The sequence below is a fragment of the Myzus persicae genome, unplaced genomic scaffold (assembly GCF_001856785.1).
Source record: "Myzus persicae strain clone G006 unplaced genomic scaffold, MPER_G0061.0, whole genome shotgun sequence".
Classification (NCBI taxonomy): domain Eukaryota; kingdom Metazoa; phylum Arthropoda; class Insecta; order Hemiptera; family Aphididae; genus Myzus; species Myzus persicae.
Window position 1 is genome coordinate 525,250 of NW_019104155.1, and position 26,530 is coordinate 551,779.

The window sequence follows — 26,530 nt, forward strand, 5'->3', positions numbered from 1 at the left end:
TTATTTTTGGTATTTCATAATACATTAATTTGCTTAGTATAATATTACCGCACGCTTTTATCTTAGGCTTAAATTTCATGGATTTTTCTTGCAAACAATTATTTTATGTAAAAATATTTATTGTAAAATAATTACAATAAGAAACATAACAAAATACCATTAATATTAAAATTGGTATTTCGTAGTATTATTAATTTCTGTATTCTTAAATATTGGAAATTAAAAGCTGATTGTAATCTATGAACAGCTTATATTCGCTTACCTGTTTTTCGATTAATTATTACATACTTATGAGTTATGACCCATACTACATTATTATTGCAATCCACTGTTTCGAGCTCCTATTTTACTTCACTTGATATAATTATTAAGTTAATACTTTAATAGTTTATTAGTTTTTAGATTTAAATTACAAAATATATTGCTTTGTTGAACATCGATAATTTTAAGGAACACAACAAATTACTAATGAGATTTTAATGTAGTTTTATAATCTATTAGATATGAAATATTCTATTTGATGGCATTTTTTTTCTTAAAAAAACTAAATTTGATTGTGTCCTTTTTATAATAAAATATATTATACGTATTTACCCATACATTTCATATTAATCTTGAAATTTTCATAGCATAACACATTAACACGCCCTTTAGATTTCTTATTTTGTGTACACTGAAAATATGTACAACTGACAGGTAAACATAATATACATTCATAAATCACGAAAACAACTCGGGTATAACATTGTGTAAAGAATAAGAATACATATGTTTAAGTAATAAAGTGTGTGAGATATATTTCCATATCATAAACTAACAATATTTTCTAATAATTTATTTGTTCATGTATTTTTCGTGATGTTTGAAATTTTTTATTTGTACGATTATGCTGTGTTACACTATACTACCCATGTATTTGTTTGGTGACACTAAGTACGATACATACAATTTTTTTGGAATACTTACTACAACTCGAATGTAATTATACTTCTGTAGGAAATATTTAAGATTTAGAATACAATTAATAGGTATATTTAATAAAAGTTCTGCAATGTGATTTATTATGATGAATGTACATTTTTTTTTGGGATGGGGAATTATAGTTTCCATGAACCCATCCGACTAATCGGACATAATTAATGAATTGCCTTATACATTTCTGCGTGTATATCAGTACTTTTTAGATATATAGATAATAAACTTTATATGCGAGTACGTGACTATACATAATGAATAGGGTCGGGCATTTGTATGACTTTTTTTTGTACCCTAAAACATTACTGCCCTAGTGCAAAATTTCAATCATGCCACATCGAGAGTGGCTTTTCATATCAAAATGATATTTTTACTATGCATATACAAATACTAATGTATTGTGGAATATAAAATGCCTGTTAGCTATTACAATATACATGACATAAATGGCATAGTAAAATAGAAAATAGAAAAATTTCTGCTTAAAAATATCTGTAATGTTCAGGTCATGTTTTATTGTATTCTAGGTAGTTTCACAGTAATTATGTGTGATATTATTTTTGTTAATTTCGTTTTTTATTTATTTAAAAATTAGTACAGAATAAGCATGAAATGGTGGTAAAAACGATAAAAAAACGGATTTAAAAAAATTTGTTTTCTTAAACCTAAATTATGAAATGCATAAACCAAATATCATAGTTCTGCGATATTGGGAAAACCATTTTACGATCGTAATATGACGCAGTGTAGCTATAAAGCCTACCTCGAACGCCGTGTGACCATAATTTTATAATTAAAATTCATTTATATTTTACTTAATATTGGACAATTTATTTTATTTTGAATTTTTATTTGTACGAATGTATGGTTAAGTTTTTTTTTTTTTGATTAGTATCGTTATATTTTTGTAATTACATAATATAATCTATATTCTTTATTATTTGAAAACAAAATCATTTAAAGTAATTCGTGAAACAGAACAACAATATATTTTCCATATCTACCAATATCTGTCAATTTATCCGTAACACACGGGGCATGGTAAATTTTGTTTCTTGAAATAAAAAGTATTAACTTAAAACTGTAACTGGAGTATAAGAATTCACTAGATACACAACTTTAAGAGCAGAACTGTTTCTATGATTTTATGAAAATATAATTTTCTTTATACTCATTGGAACTTGTATATGTGTTATAAGGCACTGAAATATTATTTTTTATATTCTATAAATACCTGACTATACGGTATTATAATAAGTTAAAGTAATTTTTTTTCTAGTTATAAGCCTAAAGTTTTGATTTTACTGAACCGGAGTTGGTTGTAATATTACACCACGAGTGAAAGACAACGATGACAATCTTCAATCTTGGCGGCACAAGTGCCGTCCATTTTACATTTTATAATTTATCTATGTTCGTGGATTTAATACACAGTAGTAACATCAAAAATGTCCTTCATAGTTTGCTTCATCATAATAAATCGTACTGCAATCAAATGTTATATATATTTTGTGGTTGGTTAACATAATTGTACAAGGTTAAATTATTAAACATGATATGAGCTAGCAAAATGATTTGGATATAACTAAAATGCAACTAATATTATATAAAATTTGAAAATTCTTAAGATTTAAAAAATAGTTAAAATAAAAAATAGTGGGCTTTTAGGTCATTTGAAAGTAGAAACACCGAATTTATTATTCTATAATTCAAAGAAATTCAAAAAGTAAATATTAACATATTTTGTTCCTTTGATTGTCCAGAATTTAAAAATGTATCTTTATTTTTTTATAGGTAGTGTAATTTATGACTTGAATGTAAATTACAATACTGACTGATTTCTAATTATTGTCCAGGGTTATTGTAAATTGTTATTGCGGAAAGGACAAATGCTCTCATTTAAATGACACGTTTCAAATGAGTTGCAGGTTATGATTCCATAAATGTATTTAATTTTTTTGTTTTGTTTGAAAATAGGTAGCTGTGATTTTGTTATCATAGCACGATCTGCACATACTGATTCAATAAAACAAAACATTCATAATAATTGTTTTTAGGATTCGTATTTTATTAAAATAAATGAAAGTAAATCAAAATAGTACACTTTCTAAAATAATATATTAATAATAACTACCGTATAGAGTAATGATGTAACACGTTGATGCAAATCAGTGATCAGTGGAACTTGTTAACGGATATTTTGAACAGAGGATAAATCTAAAACCAAAAGAGGGCCGATTATCGTATTTCCGATCGGATGTCCGTCATGTGAACCATAGATTCCACAGGGGGTGACCTGACGTTCAATATATATTGTAACGACAGCTATTTGACGTATATTGACGGAACGTTGAAAAATGATACTTCCTATTATCTCTGCGACCCGCGATCATTAATAGATAAATGTTCTTTTTCTACACGCTTTGCGATTGGACGAGTTTGATCCCCTTTTCTATTGTTTTTGGATTTTTTAAATACAAACTGGCTTCTCCACTCATGGAACCCTTATATCGGATACCTAACTCATTAATTTGCCATTGTGTTTTAATTTTGCAAATATAATTGTTTATTTTAGTATCTATCCTGTTCCACAAATTAATGAGTCATTTATTAACGTACGTTTTGAACCATACTAACATTGTGTAGAAAAAAAAACAATTGTCATTTAATATAATGATTGATAAACATAACATACTAAGGATTTAGTATCAGAATTTATTTTAGTGTTAATATTTTATTTTAAAACCGTAATGAAAATTAAAAATAAAATAGTTACATTTTTGTTATAAAATATTGCAATATTTCTTTATAAATTCTTTACATTTATTTATGGTAATATTTAAAATATTAAGAATTTTGATGAGCATTTTAATATATTTAATTTTTACACCAATTTTGGTGTTTATTTATTTTAACTTAATAAAGTTTAGTATTCATTTAAGTTTAGTCAATATTTCTTTTAGTTTAGTTTATAGTGACATTACATTTTTTAATGGTTTCTGATAATGAGGTCTTCTTAAGAAAATATGTTTTTATCTAAACTAAAAAATATGAGGTTCATCGTAAGGTACTTTGTAGAAATTATTTCATCATTATTATGAGATCAATTAAGTGTCAATATTGTTATTGAATAATTAAAAAATACAAAAAAGTAAATAGCAATTGGAAAATAAACACGATTATTTTTAAAAGGGGGTGAAAAGTATTGATTAGACTTCTGGGGTGTGTACTATCAGTGTCATTTTATACTCAATATAAAACTTAATATTAATACATTTTTTGAGTACCTATATACTAAATAAATTTGTAGGTATGTCCTATGAACTAATGATATAATCAGTTAACTTAAAATTAGTTAAACATATTTATACCTTGCAAAGTATGTAAAATATGGTTTTTTGTACTTAAACAATCAATGACCTATGAGCGTTGAGTTTAAGTAAGTAAATATTGAATAACGGAATTGTAATCGTTTTATAATACTTTGTTTCAATCGTGTTTGTTAAAATATCGCAATAATAATGACATATTTTTAAAAAAAAATTTTAAGTTTCTATCACGAGTGCAAATCGCTCACTGCTTAAATATAATTTAGAGAAAAATTATTTATTATAACATAAATGTATTACTAAACTTATTAACAGACTATTCACTATTTGTATTAAATTAGGAAAAATCTATTGATGGTATTTAATACACAAGTACAAAGTAATTTACTATATTTTGATCGAAGGTTATTAGAAATGTAAATTATCAAGTTGATATATAACTTGACAATCGATGTATTGGACAGTACATTTTGTTTGTTATTGATTTAATTTATGCTTAAAAAAACTATGTGAAGGCGTGAAGCGTGAGTATGGTCTCTTGTGTTGTTATCATTACTTTTTTATTCACACGTTAATGTAATTTGATCAAAGGGACTACGGCTGCTGGCGTGACCCAATAAATTGAAATATTACGTCCAATGGGAATCACATTAAAAAGTATAATGCGCACTTAACACGTAAACGAAGCACACGAACGGTTTCTGGCGTTTTTTTAACCACCTGCATAGTGCACCTCACGCCATTTGATGATTTTATGCAAATTAGGAGGCCAGTGCAATAATAATAAACTCTCCCTTCCAACACCATTATAGTTTATGTTAGTAGACAGATATTGATTTTTCATTTTTGTTTTAACAAAATAAAATATCTAATGTCAAATAACTTAAGGATAGTGAAACTGGAAAATAATAGTATCGCTTTCCTCCAAAACCTAGGAATGATATAGTGTATTATTTTTCTTTACATATAGCTATCTGGAAAGTGCATTAAATGTATGAGGGCTTTCATGAAAATATTTTTTTTTAATTTAAATTTTTAATTCCCAGGTATTGAATGACTAGTCTTTTTTATGGATTTTAAAAACAATTTTTAGTGCAGTAAACAATTTGAAAAGTGTATAGCCACTTTATCTTTATTATAAATTGAGAAGGGTCACTAGGTAGATCATAATTTAAAAATTATGTATTTCAAATTTTTAGTTATTTTTGAGAGAAACATCGACGAAAACAATAGTGTAAGACTGTAAGCAAGCGTGTATTTAATCAAGTCAACTATTTTTGAGTAATCCTTTCTATGAATCTCTGTTTTTTTGAAGTCAATGTTGTTTTGAGCCGTAGTATAAAATATAAAAAATACTAACCAAAAGTTATAATTTTTTCTTATAGAACAATTAATTATTTGTATTATGTGTAGGGGTGGTTTGTAAAAAAAAAAATATTTTATAGCGATACTCATAAAATAATATTTTACTCTGGACGACTCAAAAGTTTAATAATTTTGTTACGGAACAATGAGTATACTCAGTATCCACACATAATCTCCAATTTACCACTGATACTTAAATAGGAAGTTTGTTTTTAAAATGTACTGAAATTAAATGTAAATATATGGTTTGGTTATAAGACGTTATATACTATATTTTATGATATGGATCTTATGGTACAATCATAAACTGTTACCATAGTCTGTATAATCTGTGCATTTACTACGGTAATATCAGAAAATGACTGTTTTTATTGTTGAAATTAATCTGTGTTTATGTATAAAAGCACAATCATTGTTTCCTTCTTTTCATTTTGTACAAAGTGGAAAGACATGTTTACAGTACTACGCTAAAGTATTTAAATCATTGGAATTTATTGGTGTAATATTTCAACGAACAACAAACGATTAAAAGTCTTGACATGTTAAAAAGTTTCGTTTTATTTTTATCTTAAGGAAAGCCCGCCGTAAATCCTACATTTTAGAAGAGACATATCAAATTTAAACAAGCGGAAATCAAATCAAATATATTTATTTTTGATAAAGTTAATATTTATATATTTTTTAAATTAATTTTGAGCTAAAGGTGCCTACATAATTTCTACAAAGGGAGGTAAAAAAAGTTTACCTTCATCATTCTGGTACCTATTATAGACTGGTGGAATGTGCTTAAACATAATATGTACTTGTTTTTGTTTCTTTGAGTTGATTAAACTTAAATCATTGTGAAATATTTTATTATTAAGTAAAATTCCAGCGTACAAAGTCAAAATATATAACCGACTATACTTATGATTTGATTTAGTCAAGTCTTATGGCTAAATCACAAGATAAAAAAGGACGAGATTAAAAGTTTAATTTTTCCATCTTAGGTTTTCGTTAACGCCAGAATTTTGTAAAGGAACAATATAATGTGCGCCGTCATCACAATAGGTCTGAAATTCTTACCCTTATCCGTCAGTTTTTAGTTCAACAGACCTTTACTGTTGTATAGTAAATTATAAATATATAGTTCACTTAATTTACACACTCTATGCAGTTAAAGATAACGATGTGCTATGCCAAATGCCTTCATCAAAATATCATATTAGCTAGCGGACATTTTTTATCTCTCTTTTTTTTTAATACTGAGATACATAAATATTTAATATACTATGTTTATAACTGTATTATATTTATAGGTACGTATATAATAAATATAACATCAGATTTTTTGTGTGCTGATTTTATATTTTTGTGTTCGGTATGAATTTTTTCATATCTGGTTGAATCGAACCTATTTAAAAAAATATAAAACAAACAGATAAAACATTAATATTCAAACTGACCATCTAGAAAAGACAGTAGTAAATCCGAATGATAAGCCATAAAAGGTCCATCGGAAAAATAAATTCTCGTTTATTCGAGACCGAATTCTAATATTATTGTATGGAAGTCAAACCCAGAGGCTATTCAAAGATATTTATGGCTTTTTGAGAGTACAACGTTGGTTATGGAGTAGACGAAGGAAAGCCTTTATTTGCTATGTCAGGCATCGCATAAAATTCCATGTGATTAAAATTAATGACTTTATTTTTTTAGTTATCCAATAAAATCGTCATACTTTTTTCATTTATTAACATAATATAGGTGTATATCACAGATATAATTAAACAATTAGTACATTTTATAAATCTGAATACATTTTTTTTACACAAACTTAATATTAATATTAATATGTGAATTATATATTTTTAGTAAATATATAATTTTATCAAATCAAGTAATGGAAAAAATTATTTATCTTTATTGGCCGGAATACCATATTGATTTGAACAAAAAATTTAAAAAAAAAATTTGTTTTTAGATAATATTAATTCAGTGGTGACTATTGATAAACATATTTTTCCCTGTATTGTTATATAATATGTGTATTGTAGCTTATGTTGAATTAAATATGTAACAATTGTGTGAAAACAATAATAACTTAGATCCTATAGGTTATAAATGATTATTGATTAGGTAATATTGGGATTTTTAGATTTGAATAGAACTTAATAATAATAAAGTGATAACATTGTTCTGAGTAACATTGCTGACATTAGTCATGGCGGTTATGGATCCAGCCGTATCGATGATATTATTATTTTTGTAAAATAGGGTGGGATTACAAACCATGTAATTTTAGGCTACTAGATTATTTGTGGATCTCTATAATGCCACAATTTATAAATATAATATAGATATTTATTTTTATAGGTGTGCAAGGCATATTTTTCAAATTATTCTAAGTAAATAACTTAATATTATATATATTTACCTATAATCTTAAATTTAATATGAAAATTTATTATATATTATTATTATTTGTTAGTACCTATCTTATTATTGACGTAGGTCCATATTATTAAGCAATAAATTTGGTATAATCATGTATGTATGTCATAACTCATAAAATATATCCATTAAATTGTATAAATTAATTTTTTTTAGCACGAACATTAACATTATGACCAACATTATTTTAAATTTATGTTTTAATCGATTATTAATAATTAGGTTTATAGTTACCGTAAACACCAATAAATATGAAATAATGCCAAATGTAAAGTATTTTTTTTTACCATAGGTAGATAATGTAGTTAAGCTTTTATAATGTGGACATTGATTTGATTATAACAATGTATGGAGGCTGGGTCAAAGCAATTTTATATTTGCGATGATAAACAAAAAATCCCATATTAAAAGAATGGGGTTTCAAATGTAGATTTTACTGTATAATTCATAAAATAAAATATGTATAACACTCGTAAAATATAATAAGATTAACATTAAATAATTATACTACCAATGTATATTTAAAATACATATAGTTTCAATATTAAAAACTAATTTTACTTCGGGTAACCTCTGAACAATAATATGTTTATCCAATCTCTTGCTTATAGGTAACTGTTATACACTTTTTAAGAGTAAAAATGCAACGAACGTGATTCATGAATGGATACAGGAATACAAATAAATCAAAATCGTTCTTCTGATTTATGTTCCAAACCCTTATTAGATATCTTGGTACAACGAAAATAATAAAAAGTTTTGTCTTGCAGGAAGTGACATGTTATTGCTGGTTTTACGCTATAATGAAGGTGCCAATCAAAGCGTTCTATAATTTTTCTAACGTAATTTGATTGGATCACCCACTCTATTGTTGATATATTTACGATATCAAATAACACTCCCAAAAAAATACAGACTTGAAAATACATTCAATCGTCTAATATTAGTCATATAGACATACAGTGTTCAGACTGGTATCCTATCTATTACTAAGTTTCGATGTGAATATTATTACAAGTTGGTAATTAATTTATTATTAAATTGTTATAATTTGGGCTAGGACTGCTATGAATTTGGGTGTTTCTTTTTTACTCCCAATTAATTGGTCGCCAGAGCACTACACAATTTAGTGTATAACAAACAGCATAATGTAATATTTACAGTTCTTCCAATTTAAATAGACAAATATTATGCAAAATCTTATTTATTTCTCAGTTATGTAATCACTGTTTCATTCGTCTTAAATATAATATTATATGCTTCTATCATACTATTGCTCATTGGATCTAACATTAAAATTTGAGGCAGTAACATTATGTGATTTTAAAATTAGTTTCAGCCAGTATAAATACATTGTAATAGGTTTAATTTTCGGGTGGTTATTTTTGGAAAAAGTCGATCTGACATTACTGAAAGTAAGGTATATTAGATAGAATTAAATTTAAAATTAGAATATTAGTTATTATTAACTACTAATAGGTACCTACTAAATTTTAGATTTTTAGCGGAACACTGTAGCCGTTTGCTTTAATGTTTTTATTTTAACATCATTGATTTCTGCATATGACTATATATTCGTATATTGAACAAATATAAAATATATTGAAATAAAATAAAACTATTACTCTTAGATGACGTATTTTATTTCGAAAAACAAAACTTCATAAATATTAATGATGGCCAATGAGTAAATTTACTACCTTCTCCGTAAAAATTATACCTCTGGAATAAAATATATACGAGTATTATACAACTCAGATATGAATACGAAATACGAACGTATTTGGATAAAATAAGTGGAAGAGAAAAAACATTATACAATCGATTGAAATAAAGTATAAAATCATAAATATTGTAAAGTACCTATGTATATTCTTCTTAATAATGTACCTACTTTGAAAGTCTGAAAAGACTTGCGTAAATATTAATCTTGGTGTGTCGAGCACCAAAACCAATATTATCATTGTATTCATAGTCGTTATTGTAATTTTATATACCACTTTATTATAGTATAGTGAACATGTTTATACCTAATGCATGTAGTCATGTAGGAAATATAAAGAAAGTCATATTTTTTGTTGTTCAGTTCAATGAACACTTTTATGTTTGGGTACACGGAGTACACTTTGCACTTGTTATACTGCGAGTAAAAATGGAATATATGGAACAATGTTTCCATCAATAAATAAAGGTTCCAAATTAAAATAAAAAATTCGACAGTTTTGGCGACGGCAAAGTAACAGTTCATCGGCAAAAGTCAATGAAAACCGCCTACAAGTGAAAACGCATGCATACGAGTCTGCAACACATTGGGACATTTTATGTCTTTCCTTATTGTTAGTATATCCTTAGCAACGAAATTTCCCGTTGTGGTACCTACTAATTATTAGTGCGTCGAAATCAAACCGTGAAATTTCGCGTCCCGTGCCAACTGAAAATCGGAAAAATAGAAATGGATGATCGAAAAAATAAAGACACGACTGTTATTGTCATGCAATTATTTTAATTTTATAGGTTAACAAGTTACATTATCAGGAGACGTAACGCTAAGTAGTGGTTGGTGGTATGTAAAGTAGGATACTTATGCAAGCGTTTGTACATTGGATACGTTTCTCGTGAAGATACTGTCAGCACACGTCATATTTCGTGTCGTGGAAACGTCCACGGAATTATTCAGTGTACAGCCGAATGTTTTACTCATGAATTGGTGGAAGCGTACACCATCATCTGAACGAAAGTCTATGTTGAAATCTCCACACATAACGATGGGTAGGTCGTATAATTTCAGGCGCTCCACGAAGAGAAACATGTGTTTGCGCTGATGGCTAAATCAAAACTAACAATAACAAAACAACGAATTCCAGTTTCTTACACGACTCACTTTGTTTGAATGTAGTAGGTAACGCTTTTCGTGGACACTTTTTCGTGACGGTTTTTTATTTTAATGTGCCAAAGTAAAGACATAACATTTCAAAAAAATAGGCAATGATAAATGACGAGACTTTCGAGAGAAACGATCAAAACAAATGATTTTAAATGTCATACAATTGCAAATTATTCTTTAATATTATAATCAATATTATGTTCAATTAGTATATTATCAATAATTTTAAATTGAAGAATAATCGCTGGATAATATGGATTAGGAATTCCAAAGAGAGCAATTTTTTTTATGTACACGATTGGTTATCATGACATATTGACATGTCATCACTTATGGCGCACAAGCGTTAACTACAGGATTTATGTCAAACCGATTATTTTTATCGTAGCTACGGACGGCATGTAAAATTGTCAGGCTTTCGTGTTACACTAGTGGATCGATGGTTGAGATTCTGTATTGGTTGTCGGTTTGGATTTTGTCCTCTGTTCCTAGAGGACTACCGAGTACCGAGCACTGCGAATCAATCGAAATACTCGGGCAAACAAATAAAATGTTGAAAGTAAATCAAGTCGAACGGACCAAGTCAAACGCTGCTATTGCCCCACAAATATTTATAAAGGATCCCTGTCTTGATGCTTCCGATCTAAAACAATTCGCGTCTCTCAGTTAAGTTTTATTTAACAAAAAAAATAGATATAGTTTTTGTTTATTGAACATTACTTTTACCGTTCTTAAGACCCATTCTCAGAGCGTCACCGAAGAAATATTGGTCTTTTTCGAACATGCACAGCTACGTTATGAGTGTAACACTAAAAACTACCCGAATAACGTATAATATTAAATGTGGATATAAAAATGCAAATTATTTTATTTCGCACACTCTAGAGTTTCTCGCACAATAATATTAGTAAATGCTAAACAACATACATTCTTACAAATTTCTTAGTGGTGAGTATTTTTCTATATAGGCACATATAATAAGTAATTTTTTTTATGAAACCCTTTATTTATGTATCTCATGATGAACACAGACGGGAATTTACAGCCAGTCAATAACTTTTAATAGCTTTCAAAAATAATGAAAGAAATATTTTTTGGACATTATTCTGTGGTATTTATAACAGCCACAGACGAGCAATAATATCATTCTCAATAGGAATTTTATCAAAAAATTAATAGTTGATTGAGAGATGTTGTTTTTCTTTTGGAATGAAAGTAGTGATAGCCTCCACCTAGGAATTGTACACATGAATATACGACAATTCATCAAACGCATTGCCGTTTCTTGACAAATTGTCTTGTTGTCGGCATTTGAACATCACTGATGATGGCAATTTAAACACTATTGAATTACCACTTTTCTTTTTCGTTACCTATTCATCTTCAATCTCTTACTATTCTGTCAAAGTTTCACACTGTTGTTTATGACGTTAAAGTTTAAGTATTAATAAAAAAAACATAATGAATTGTTGTCTCAAAATACAATTCGTGTTACACTAATAATACATGCTACCAAGTTTTGAGCGATTTATTAATGCTTTAGGTTCTTAGTTACTGACTAAATTATGTTTAGTTTCAAAACAATTAATCACACCATGTCAGTAATGAATTTATAAAACCATTGTTTTTAAACATAAATCGATTATTATAAATATGAATTTGTTTTTAATTAGTTTTATTTTAAGTTGTAATTAACATAGGTGTAACTAGAGTTAAAATTAAGACTTAAGAGGAGGAAAGGTTTCTTCAGCCCACCCAACAAAACTATTAGTTTAAAATACTGGTAATTAATGGTTCAAATATATAACTTACTATATTTACAACTAAAATCGCCTAGTCATTGGTTCTTCTTTTAGTTCTTCTTATTTTTTTATTATTTTATTATTTTTATATGGTACTAAATATTTTAATAAAAATAAATGTATATATACTTTCAATATTGTAATCACTCAATTATAAATAATTTAGGTATTTTTGACAATTTGTAAACGTTATGTACATTTTGTTCTCTATAGAATAGAGTATAGAAAATGGTATTACATCATATTATATTATGTATAATACTATAGTATATATACGTTTGTTATGAATATATTATTTATTATAATGCATTTGAAACTTATGTCAAGTGTTAAGATGGACATTAATTACAAAGCAATACAGTGTTTTAGTTGGTGATTAATTTATCTTCTTCGTTTATAAACTAAAATATTCTATTTAGTACTGAAGAAACTAAGTATTATATTATATCCATGTAAATTACTTTTTAATGATCAATTAAATTATTTTCTCATACATCAATAATATTTATGTCATAAAAGGTTTTAAAAGATATTTTTCAGATTACGGTCTTAAACGATAATTTATCTTTTCATAGACCATAATTCAGATATATCGGTTATCTTATTGTATTGAAAATATTACAATTTTAAATATATAAACATCAAACTAAACTATACTTCATCAAGTACATTTCAAATCTTATAATGTAAACATATAGTGAAGTAAATTTAATTGTCTTATGTGGTAAAGGGGATTAATTTATACACATATGTTTTTCTGTTAATCGGAGTGCTTTGCTCAAGGTTCTATCAAAAACCGTTAAAATATTCTGAGTTCAAGCTTTTATATAGTAATGTATTGTATTATTGTAATAATATTTTTATTAAAAAATCAAAACAATTTATGTAGAAAACAAATTAAACAAATAAACATATTGAATGATATTCTATTGCAATAAAAATACTAAATGTCGCTTTTTACCAAGAGTTCAATAAGAATTTTGTCGATATTGGGTGATTACGATTTTTCTTATATTAGTCTTCCTTGTTTAAACAATTATGGAATGAACAAGAAATAAGGAATCAAATCATAAATTTAAATAATATTTTGGTTATGATGGTGATATGTCCAGGGCCAGGGCCAGGTTCAATGAATTGAATTATAGGTTTTTTTTCTTGTTTTTGTTTTCTTTAAATGAAAATGTTGTAATAGTTTAAATATTGAAAGATAATAAATAAAAAGAAAATATATAGGTATGATAATATAGGTGCGATATGTTAACTAAAAAAAAACAATAAATAATTTATTCCTTCAATTTTTTAGAATTAGTTTCCATAAACTTACACGATTAACTATAAATGAAACATAATTTCTAATTTCTTTGTTCCATTTCAAAACTTTTACGAAACATTTTACACAAAACCCTAGTGCTCACGATCATTATCTAAGATGTAGAAACGAGGCGCATGGTTTTGTGCAGTTGAAACTTGCAACATAAAACATTTACTTATGTAGGATGATTAAAGGAAGGGAAGTTAAAAACAAAAGTTTGTGTGTCAGAGATACAAACCTGAAAAACGCAATAATTTGACAAGGAACTGCTGGAAAAATATTATTAGTTTAATTTCAATGTTGTTTGAACATGGATTTTTAATTGTATACATCTATCTATTTATAAATATATGTATGTACCAATATACAATTAATCATTGAGATGTGATGACATTTAACTTGCAACAAATGATTTTGATTGTAATTTAGAGTAGTGTTAAAAATCTCTTTTTAAGTGTGTATTAGATATACAATTATTGAATATGCTACTTTGAAACCTCAGTGACTAACTTTCATGTTTAATGCACAATTTGGGAATAATAATCTTCATAATGATGTATAATCCGATGTACATGAATACATGATTATATCTTAAAATTTGAACTATATATTCATCAGCATATTTTATATGTAAAAAAATTACATTTTAAGTCTAATTTACATTAAATTAAAAAAAGTTTTGTTTTTTTGGATTGTTTTTAATTGTTTGTATTATTATTATTATTATTATTATTATTTGCATACCGTATTTTAAATATCGTTTGTTTAGATACATCGTTCCGAATTATCGAAAATCTGCAAGGTAGACACGTACCACCAGCTAAATATATTATTCTAGCGTGCATCTTCCCTTTTAACAGGTCACCTTTACTCAGTCACGAATTTGGCAGGTTACACGTAACTTGCACAAACTGTCGAACTATAACAATGTACCTAGGGTATTGTTTCCAATATTTAAATACATGAATAATACGATATTATAGGATGTATAAAGTTGAAGTTATTGCGTAAAGGTGAAAAGTTGTGTACTTACCGATAAATACATAGGAAATTGTTATTCTTTAACTCCTAATTCGAATCCACACATTAATAACTGAAAAAAAGAAGGAATTTAATATTCGTGTAGAAATCTTCAATTTAATGTACTTAAGTAGTTGTATCTTATAATATTGTTAATTTTATAAGATTATTGTATTTAACTTCTATATCTACCCACCTCCCTACTCAAGTGTTGAACATGTGACGGCACGTAAGGCTGCATGTAAAGGATTTTCTTTAAAATCACTTTAAATTATTTACCTCCTACATCATTAATAGCTGAAGTTTTTAATATACCTACTGACGGAATGTGTTCCATTTTTAATTGGTGTTGGTTTAGTAATGTTGAGTATATAACGTACAGCCGATTATTTTAATTAAATCCGTTGTTAATATACCAAGGTAATTATATTATATAGACAATTAATATTAGTACAACAAACAATGGGTTGCTATTAAAAAGAACAAAAAATGTATTTATGGTATAAAAATTTGACAAAAAGTTTTATTTATTATATGTTTTCATACTCGCTGCCCATTTATTTATAGATTTAAGCACTTAATGGAATTTATCAACTTAATACATACATTTTACATACTATAGTGTACATACAATGAAAGCAAATTGAATTAACGATGAGTGTATCGATAAACAATTTGTAGGGTTTAGTCATATTTTAAGGTCTATGATAGCAATCATTAATACTGTACGCTGCAGTAGTGGTAACTGGTAGATACAATGATACTAAATGGTATTTAGTTCACCAAACTTAATCAAATAGACCGGAAGTTTCGTAGTAATATAATTTATTAATTTAACAAAATATACTACAATCCATGATATAGTGAATTTGCATGTATTTGTTAAGCGTATTTTAATATTTGTACTCAATAAGATATTTTCAAAATAAAAGTAATTCGTACGTTATGTTATAAAAATTAAAAATTACATATTACAATAATAAAATTGTTATCATTGGTAAAATTATAATTTTCCCACAAAGTTGGGAGAGAACAATGAGAAGATATATTTCTTTATTGTTGTACAGATGCATGTTATTGGAAATTAAATTTAGGAAAAAGTGTTTTTTTTTTTTATTAACTTTCAAAATAACAATTTCAAACACAACTATTCTAAAATCAATAACTCGTTATAATATTCAACAAGAAGTTAAGCTATAGTATTTTCATTTTCGAGTTTTATATTTTACATACAATGTGATTGGACAGGTAAACAAATATGTACTTAATTGAATGGAAACTGAATATAATAGAAAACGGTAAAATAATTAAACGCAAAGTTGCTTACAACACCGTCAGCTGCAGCAGTGGAAAATTTTAAAATTAATTTAGAAGATTTGCCCAGCCAGCTATAGTATTTGAGATTAATAATAATAGATTGTAAATGTAATAATTATATTTATTTCGTGGTTGTTTGAGTACTTACATTAGAACCTGAGGGACAAAATATGACTTGGGTATTATTTTTTTAAGGATAATAAGGTTTTATTCACCGAAATGTTCGTTACTAATTTGTACCTGAACACTAAACAACGATAGTATTTTGTAGAACTGTGGTTAACTCGTTACTCGGGGGTTTTTGAATGATGTATTTTTTGTTGGCAGCGTACGAAAAGTTACACGACCGTCGCCGTTGACGCACCGTGAGATTGAACGAGGCTTACGCGCGGTAGTCAACGTCGTATCATGTATAATATTACAACAGGCAAAAATGACATTTTTCAAAACCTCACCGTTTTAATAATACTATATGCGTTTGTGTTTGTTTTTGTAAATCTTTTTGTGTGCTCGACAACGTATGATTTCGAATACCTGACATTTGTTTAATATCATAATTTACTTTTAAAGATTTGAAAAAGTGTGTTAGGTATGTAGAGGAGCGATGACGAAGCCAATTGGAAAAGTCGATCGCGCAGAGTGGCAGCTGTCCAAAATGTGTGTTTAGGACTATAAGGACCGAGGCCTTAGGTAATCGTTGGTCCTATAGGCACTTTTTTTACTCTCTTCATACTGAAAACGATCTTTTGTCTTCGCATGATGTTCTAAACATTGTTAGATGTATTCTGAAAGCAATGTTTACTTTGTTTACAATGTTTGCTTAAGTTGTCACTGTTTTTATATTTATTTGCTTCGTTAACGTTTAATTGACTGCAAACATTCGATTTTGGTTCTCGAAAGCTCTTAAAAACTATAACTTATTTACAAAATATGACTATGTCTATTGTTATGGTGTCCTATTGATTGACTCCAACTTAATCATTCGATTGTATTATTTTTATTTCATCCTGGTCTGTTAAAATATCAAAATATAATACAACTAACATACCAAAACGTTGTCATTAAAAAAATACATAATTTGCAGGTCTGGAACACAGTACGCTTTGACGCCTTATGTGTGAATCCTCCCACCCCTTCCATCGGTTAATTTTTATCACATTATAGTAGGCGCCGTTAAACTTACAAATTCTAAAATTTAATTTATGATGGCTTCCAAATAGAGTACCACATTATTTACAATCCGTTGGGTATAAGTTGGACAAGGTGTGGAATGGGCGTATTTTGTCATATCAACTAGCATCTCCATAATACCGGATATAGTGTCGTTGGTCGGACTGGAAATTTTAAATAGGCGAGGAACTTATCTTCTAGTTTGGTTTTCGCGTCACGCGTAATGTGTCTGTGTTCCAGTTGCAGGTTGCGTGCTGCGCATCGTATACGATATTATATTATGTCCGTCGATATTATGGGCGTGATTGTTCGGGTATGGCGACTAGGACGACAATAATATATCGGGGGAAATAAAATAAAAAATGTAAAAAGGAAAATCGATTTTTTTCCTTTTATTTTATTCATTTTTGTTTTTTGTACACTATATAACGTTCACGAATCGAATATCGTTCTTTTAGCGTTCTCCGACAACGCAAATATAATTTATGAATATCGTACCGTGGATGAAGTTGGAGTCAGAATCGGGACTCGGAAAAATGGGTAACTTCGATGGTCATAGACATAATTCGACAGTTGTAACTGATGTAGTCGTGTTTTTAATAATTAATTCTAAAATAAAGTCTACTGTTTTCATTTAAGATCGTGTTTTCAACAAGTTTCTTAGTTTGCGTTTAAATCGACATTCGGCTGAAGTGCACGATATAACATCGAACATTCGAACGACGAACTCGATTGTCTGTAATCACAAATCTGTATAATATCGTAGAGTTATAATGTTGAATGATTAGACTTAATATTTAAATATCTAACTACTAAACTAACTAATTTATGTAGGACGTGGTATCCCTAAGGAGTCGTCGGATGTATTTCGGGATGAATACAAAAACCGACCGTATTTCAAAACCCGTTTAGACGTTTTGTCTAGTCCTAGTGATGTATCTACGGCAACAACACCGAATCGTTTTTCTCCATTTTCTTATAATATTATGATAATCGCGCTGTGCGTATATCAGTAAGTCCGTGACGTCGTCGGATTGCGTTGCTCTTTCTGGCGCGAAGGGTGGCGGTCGTTCGCTGTACGTATCTCATATTATACTCTCCCACCAACCCATACCCCCTCACCCCTACACACGCACACGCCACGCACATACATATATGCACACGCACACGTACAACAATCGATGAGTTACAGTGACGTCATGGACGCGCGTTTTCGTCTCAACCCCTTCTGCATGCCCCACCCCCCCACACTAGACTGCGATTTCTCGCGCTAAGCCGCCTCTACCACCCCCTCGGAGTACAGGTCGTGTCGGACGAGAAGCGGACGGTTATGACATCATATTATACACAGCAAGCCGTTCCGAAACTAATCCAAAATCTCCGGCTTCGGGGGTGGCCAATTGAATCTGACACCGTCGGCGCTAGTGAGCGTGTGTGTGTGTTCGGCGGAATCGGATTTTCCTGTATAGTCTGTTTGAGAGCGGCGGCGGCGGCACCTGTGGCAAGCTGATAATAACGACAGATTATTATCATCGTCCGTTCGATTGGAGTTTTTCTTCTCTCGCTCTCCAACATTCATCTAAATGTTTGCCTATAATAGTATATTATAATCTTTGACGGCTACCAGGTGTGTGAATATTGGATATCCCTGTCTTACTGCAGAAATTGCAAAAATAGCTAGTTCTGGTAATTATATATTATGATGTATTAGAATTATATCGTGGTAAGAGTAGTTGAGCAATGGTGATATAGAGGGGGGAGGGACAGGGTTTAACGATTGTCACGGAGGATAAATATGAGTTATATTTTGTTTCGAAACGCCTATATAAGCGAGCAGGACTTTACGTAAACTTCAATATTATTGTTTTCATTCGTGGTCTTTACTGTTTGTTTGTTTTTTGTTCTTGCCATTTCCGTTAAAGTCATTAGATAATAATATATTTTTCTGCGGGGAAAACGAGTAAAAAATGATACTTTTGTCCCTCTCTAAAACACGCCACCCTCGCCCGCCCTCTCAGATTACGTTTATGGCAGTGAACGAGAAAACAATGTTTATTCGGGACGTTGTGGAGACGCTGCCATAACGCCTTTTCTACATGTATCTAACGCTGTCGTTGGCCGCAGGACACGAAAAATACATATACAGGAAAAATACGACAAGAGAAACGAATACGCTGTAATGACTACCCCGGGGGAAAAACATTGAAAGATAAAATTTCCAAAGGAAAATATACGTCCAGAAAAATGTAGGACCTAAAATAGAAAACATTCTACAAAAAACATCCATTCTTTGCAAGCCATTTTATACAAATACAAATTGTGAACACTATTTGATCATACGTAATACTCACTGGGATTCGTCGCTTTAATTATCACCAAAACGTTTTTTCCATCACATGTAATAATTGCTCAATGTCATTAATGTAGGTATGCCTTGAAATAATTCAATTTATTCGTTAATTAACACGAATGACTACAATTTGCTTAATTTTTACATCGTGTTTTCCCGTTATACGTTTATTATTTTTGCATAAATAACTCATGTGTTATTACTTATTAGTTTTCTGTTTATACATATGAATAATAATAATAACAATAATAATAACTAAAAAAGAATTCAAATGGAAAGCACGAGAAAGAAAATTGTGTAAACATGACGATTTCAATTATAATTTATAAATACGAGTAAGGTAGTAAACTTAATTTTAGTTTAATTTACCCAGAGATAAGTTGTATGAAACCATACTATTATTTTTTAATTATATTGAATTTATATTTGTTGTTTTTTCTTTATATAATAAATGTATTAAGGTTTATTGATTTATTAGGGATTCATTAAAAAATTCATTCATTTTTAATGAATTTTGCGTTTTTAATTTTGGTATTTTTTGTGAAGAACTTATCAAATTAATAATTATTAATTTGATAATGAAATTCAAAAAATTGAATGTGTTTTCGATTTGCGTATGATACAATTTTAAAATAAGTTCAGAAAGCTCACTTTCGGACCGTGCTTAATTTCCGGTTTCAAACATTTTTCAATACAACGCAATAAATTATAATTTCTTATACAATTGTATATAGTAACTATACGGACAATAATTAAATAAAAACCGACAATATATATCAACAATCGTCAATCGTAACTATGTACTGGCAACTAGCGGACGGATGGATGGGCATATAAGGTGTTCTAAACGTATGTTTAGAAATCTAAAAAACAACATATAATTTTATTTCAAGGTTAATCCGAAGTGTTTCTTATAGCACATCAAAAATATCAAAATTACGCGGTATAAGAGTTTGAATTTAAAATACTGACCAAAATTGTTAAAGTCACAAATTAATTTGTAGGCGTTCAGCTCAGAATCGTTTTTCTTCGTATACAATGATTTATTATTAAATTAAAATTTAATATACCCATTACAGTGACCTGCTTAATGACGAAGTACACTCGGCATCTAAGATACAGCGTGAGTGTTTTTTTTAATTAGGCCAGTCAAGAATTTTTATTGTCTATATTTTTAAAATTGTAGTACCTATAAATGCTATAATACCTAAAATATAACCAACTACCCGCAGAAGCTTATTTATATAATATTAATACTTTGTTTTAGATTTTCAAAAGGATAAAATATTATCTATGATATATTATTTGTAATTTGTTATCTAAGTACTTTTAACTTGGGAAATGTGATCCATCATTCTCATACATGCGTAGGTACCCAATTTATCGGAGATTGATGTTAATGTAAGTTGATTGTATTTCGTGATTGTACAAATTTCAAAGATGTTTTTTCCTCCTCATATTATACCGAAATACGCATTTATTATAATAATCCGCAATATTTACAAATATTGAAAAAACTTTTTATGTGATTCTGTTCAGATTAATTTATTGAATGTGATGATTTATCACTATAAATATTAAAATGACAACATTCCTCTTTCATATCCGTCAAACGATCTTCTTTACTTCAAAAAATATCCGATTAAAAGAAAAAACATACTTCAGTATTTTGTTATTGGAAGGTGAAAGCCATTAAAATTCCATTTTCGAAATGTTTGTTTAATTCACTTTAACACGAAACACTAATATATCATGACGTAATAAAATATGTTGACTGACAATACGATACAAGACGTATGATCAACGTGCTTGCAGTGGACCTGGTTACCATTATTCTTGAAAATTGTCATAAATTTATTTACTAAGAAACATAAATGATTAAACATATCATACTTAATTACATTTATGATTGATGAACTGTTGATAATGGAGAAACATATTTTTTTAGTCGGATATAATATTGCTTGAAGAAAAGAAGCAACGTAATGAGAATTTAATTATGATTAAATTGAAACTAAATATATTAATGGATGATAAACACAGTATGTACGTATAGCGTGTAGTTTTATGAAATAAATACTTTTTATTTTGAAAATATTTATTTTATCGATTTAATTAATGAAAAGAAATATGATATTTTCGTATTTCAAAACACTACGACTATTGGGTTTAAGTTCACTATACTAATATTATTATACACTATAAATATTTTAAGGCGCTGTACAATCTACTATTAAATATTAACCAAATCATAACACATAATATTAACGTTTTACCAATAGGTATATTATTTTTTTAAATTCATTTCGTTTAATGTTATAAAAAAACTTCCCAGTGTTTTTACTTTCGATGCATTCCTATTGTCATGATGTTCTGTTGACATTATGTTTTTATTGCGATACATTCTTTGTTATTTGATATCGCATCGTCGGTCACCGTCTTTTTTCCGTGATTTTGATTTTTACACGCACGTGCACCTACACGATATACCGACTTGAATATTCTGTATCTCATTGATGAAAACGAGTACAATCGTTCACGGGAAGATTCACGCAGATAGTATGCACGTACACGTCATGTATTATTCGTATTTTTTAAATAGTTTATGCACCTAAACAAAAAACGAGCGTACAGCAATATCGTGATGCTTGTGTTTAAGTTAGGCTGTACAATAGCACAAACAGAAACAAAGTATTTTAATAATAATAATAATAATAATAATAATGAGAAGAATAACAATAATATCTTTCAGAGTTAACTGCGGTGTGTTTGTTTTTGATTTTGGCGTTGTTCGCGTACAATATTCTGTAAAATATTATGACAATACTTTATCAAATAACTCGTGGCTGTTTGTACAATTATAATACTTAATTATGTTATCATTTTTACATCAATTTGTTTCACGGATACCACGTGTGTTATTTTTAGAAATTTCGTATTTCATTAAAGTTTGAACATACGCCCAATGATGTATCCGTGGCTTGTGGTATGGTTTAGGGGATTCGTCACCATAACGAGTTATTTGCCGTTCACGCTGCTACTCACCACACTTGCAACCTTTAAGTCATCTCTCGCCGTCGTCATCACTGCTCGGTGGGATGGGGTCCAATAAAGTTGAGATTTTTTTTAAAATTATATTAAAAAAATAAATGAATAAATATTATTGAAATACACCTATATTAGGTATATTATGAATTCAGTATTAATAACTAAATACAAACTTTAAATATTTCAATCGATTTAACAGTTGTAATTTGTCAATGTTAATAAATCATACAACTTTTTAGGTGGGTAAAAGATCTTTTTTTGTATCCTATAACAGTGTGATGAATATAATTCCATTTTATAAAAATTATTTTAATTGTTATAATCTAATATGCTTTATATTTCACACTACAATATTATCATTTTTATCTCTATTTTATAGTAATCTGACCATTTTTCGGCTCGATTACTATTTTCCGCGTCGTTGTGACTTATGATTACACATTTAATCTGCAGTTGTTGGTAGAGACTTAGAGTACAACTGCAACTGTTATTATTATTTTGCGTGTGTCGTGTTACATATATAAACGAAACCCATTATTATGTTTCTAAATAAAACTGTTTTAACATCGTCAACCGTTTTATTTTAAATGATAGTATGATATCCACAAAGAAAATACTAGGTACGTGTAGAAACTCACAAAATGAAAAGGGCTTCTCGCATTTCTAAAATGTGTGAAGTTGTAATGTGAATGCTAATATACTGGTGACAAGTCATACTGGGTCCTATAGTTTTCTTGGGAATGAATTTAGGTCTAAGGTCTAATATTGAAAATATATTCTAAATATCTTCAAACGTGAACTTAAGCAAGCTGATATGTAGTAGGTACGATTCTTAAAAAAAATATTATTTCTCATGAAATTATAGCAGTATATTTAATATTATTAAGTAGTATTTTATACACCTATTAATATAATTATGATACATGATAATAATATTATTAAATTATTTTAAAATAAATAATATTTTATGGCTAACGCATGTCAACATGTTTGTACAGATGTGTATGAATTTCCCATTACGTTATTTATTATTGATGTTATTTCAGAAAAAACTTTCAAATTTCGTTTAAAAATCATTTTTTAAATTTAAACAAAATTGTATATTAAGGCTCATTTGGATACTAAGTGGTCCATTAGACTGTAAAATATAGCAATATATAGGATGGTATGACATTAATGATACTTTTTTACAATTAACCGATCTACTGTAATCCTGTTATAAATTATTTTTCACACATTTTTAAATTTATAAAATTTAATATTTTGTTTATTTGCCTCGTCAATTGAATGTTAAGATGATTGAAACAACAGCTTTGAGTTTTCCCAATATATATAACAGTTTATTTATACTTAATTAAAATAATTCAATTGTATAATAATATGAAATGTAGAAATAGATTACTTGTTTAGAATAATTAAAGTGTAACGTAACTTAGATTAACCAAATATTGTGAAATTGCATAGAAACGGTTGACTAAAATTTACATTCACAACGATAATAATATGTTAATTAATTTACATTAGGTAATTTATCATGTAACTAGTTTGTGCGTACAATACAATGTTGTGTATTGTAGTACAATTATGTAGGTACCTACTCTCACGATAAATTGTTCAACGCTTTTCTCTTCTGTCCTATTATTTTATGGTGACATTAATGTTTTCTTTTTGTTTTTATCACATTTTTCATCGATGGTTCACAACTGACACCATTATTAGTTACATTACATTTATAATTTATTTTAATTTGACCAAGGTTAATTGAAGTAAATTGTAATAGAACAAAAGAGACAAAAAAAAAAAAATGATTCATTTCAATCATAAATTATAATTTTTGCATACTACTAAATGAAATAAAAATCGATCGACGATACAAGATAAATAATTTTAAGACTGATAATTTATTTGTATAATTTGTATGTTCATGTAAAAATGTGTTTATATACTTGTTTTTAAAAATTATTTTCCATAGTGTTTTATTAAACATTTAAAACACACATATAGTTAGTTTCTTTCAATACTCTTGTAATATCATATTAATACATTTTTCATGGGGATTAGGTATTATAATATGTCTATATATTATGTGTTATTATAATTTTTACCTTAGTATAGTTTAATACCAAACTTTTATAAATTTTCGTGTTAGTAACTCATTTGTGATCTTATAAAACAGCCACTCCTTTTTATGTAAATGTTATTTGCAAAATAAAAGCGATAAAATCGAGAAAATGGACTAAAAATTGAGGAAATATGAACTTAAAAATATACACTGACCCTATTAACCGGTGTACTGAGTCCAGTAGACGATTTTTTTCCTATGTTTAAGTAAACATGGACACCGGGACCAGCCTGTTTGAGTCCATTAAACGTGACTCGTGACTTCAATAAGTGGCGACTACCTTCTGTATGTAGGTGACTGTATGTATACTTAATGTTTGGCATTATTTTATAAACACGAGAAACAAAGTGTTGAAATTGAATTTATAGGATTTTGTGTAATACGGCGTTTTTTGTAGGCAATTGTGGTACATACGTGTTCAGGTTTAGTTTTTATTTTTGTTCCTTTAGGGCATAATGCCAACATAGTAGTTTCTACTAGTATTTGCGATATTAACCATTTTAACTTGTTGAAGAACTTAATGTGTACCCAAGATCATAGATTATATACTTACGTGCTTAGGCACCACGTACAAACGAATGTTACTTCCTGCATCAACATTATTTAGATGGTTATAATTGTATTCTGCATTTTCTTTAAAACATAATATAAATTATAAAAACAAAATTAACAATTTTTTCAAGAGAAATTTATATTTATTCACAAAAATCAAATATGACAGTAGTACAAACGTAGTGAAATTATTTCGAAGAAGACGCTGTCTTCGACTTAATTGCGTGTCTACTAGCAAGCCGTATTGGCTGAGATAAGGGAGAATAAGATAAATATTTTCGAGTAGATACCGGTTTGACGGAGGGAAAAGTTAGATCTAGTCTGGTGAGTAGGGACTCTGATATAGTTTACTTAAGAAAATATAGTAGGTATATAAATCTGTTTAATACCTCCACACAACATTACTTGATAATATTATGAATATTCAAATACCCAGTTGCTTTTATTGTTTATAATAGTATTAATGAACTTAATGTAACTTAATTAAATTATTTTAAATCTATTATACCTACCTAGTATTGTATGCTAATTTATTCATTATTTTACCCTTGGCTTAACAAGGGTAAAATAATAATAATTATGAATGTGATCATTGTACTGTTGTGGGTTTTGGATGCTGTCCAATAATGAATATCATTGAATAATTCGTTTGTAATACTATATTATAGTGGATTATGATTTTACAAGCGTTGTATGAATAAAAAGTCCTTGGCAACATTATTACGTCTTTTGTGATTTCACAGTGATTAAGATCATTCACAAATGTTTAATAAAATGTACAATTTTATAAGTGTTGTTGAGTTCTATTAACATCTAACACGGTTGTATATAATTATTAATATACTAATAAT

At 28.2% G+C, this 26,530-nt stretch overlaps 1 protein-coding gene across 1 annotated transcript in view; it reads left to right on the forward strand.

The window, feature by feature from the left end:
• LOC111039360 (Kv channel-interacting protein 4) overlaps positions 1-26,530 on the forward strand; it is a 43,656-nt gene that overhangs the window by 7,266 nt on the left and 9,860 nt on the right. The gene's annotated exons all lie outside the window — the stretch shown is intronic.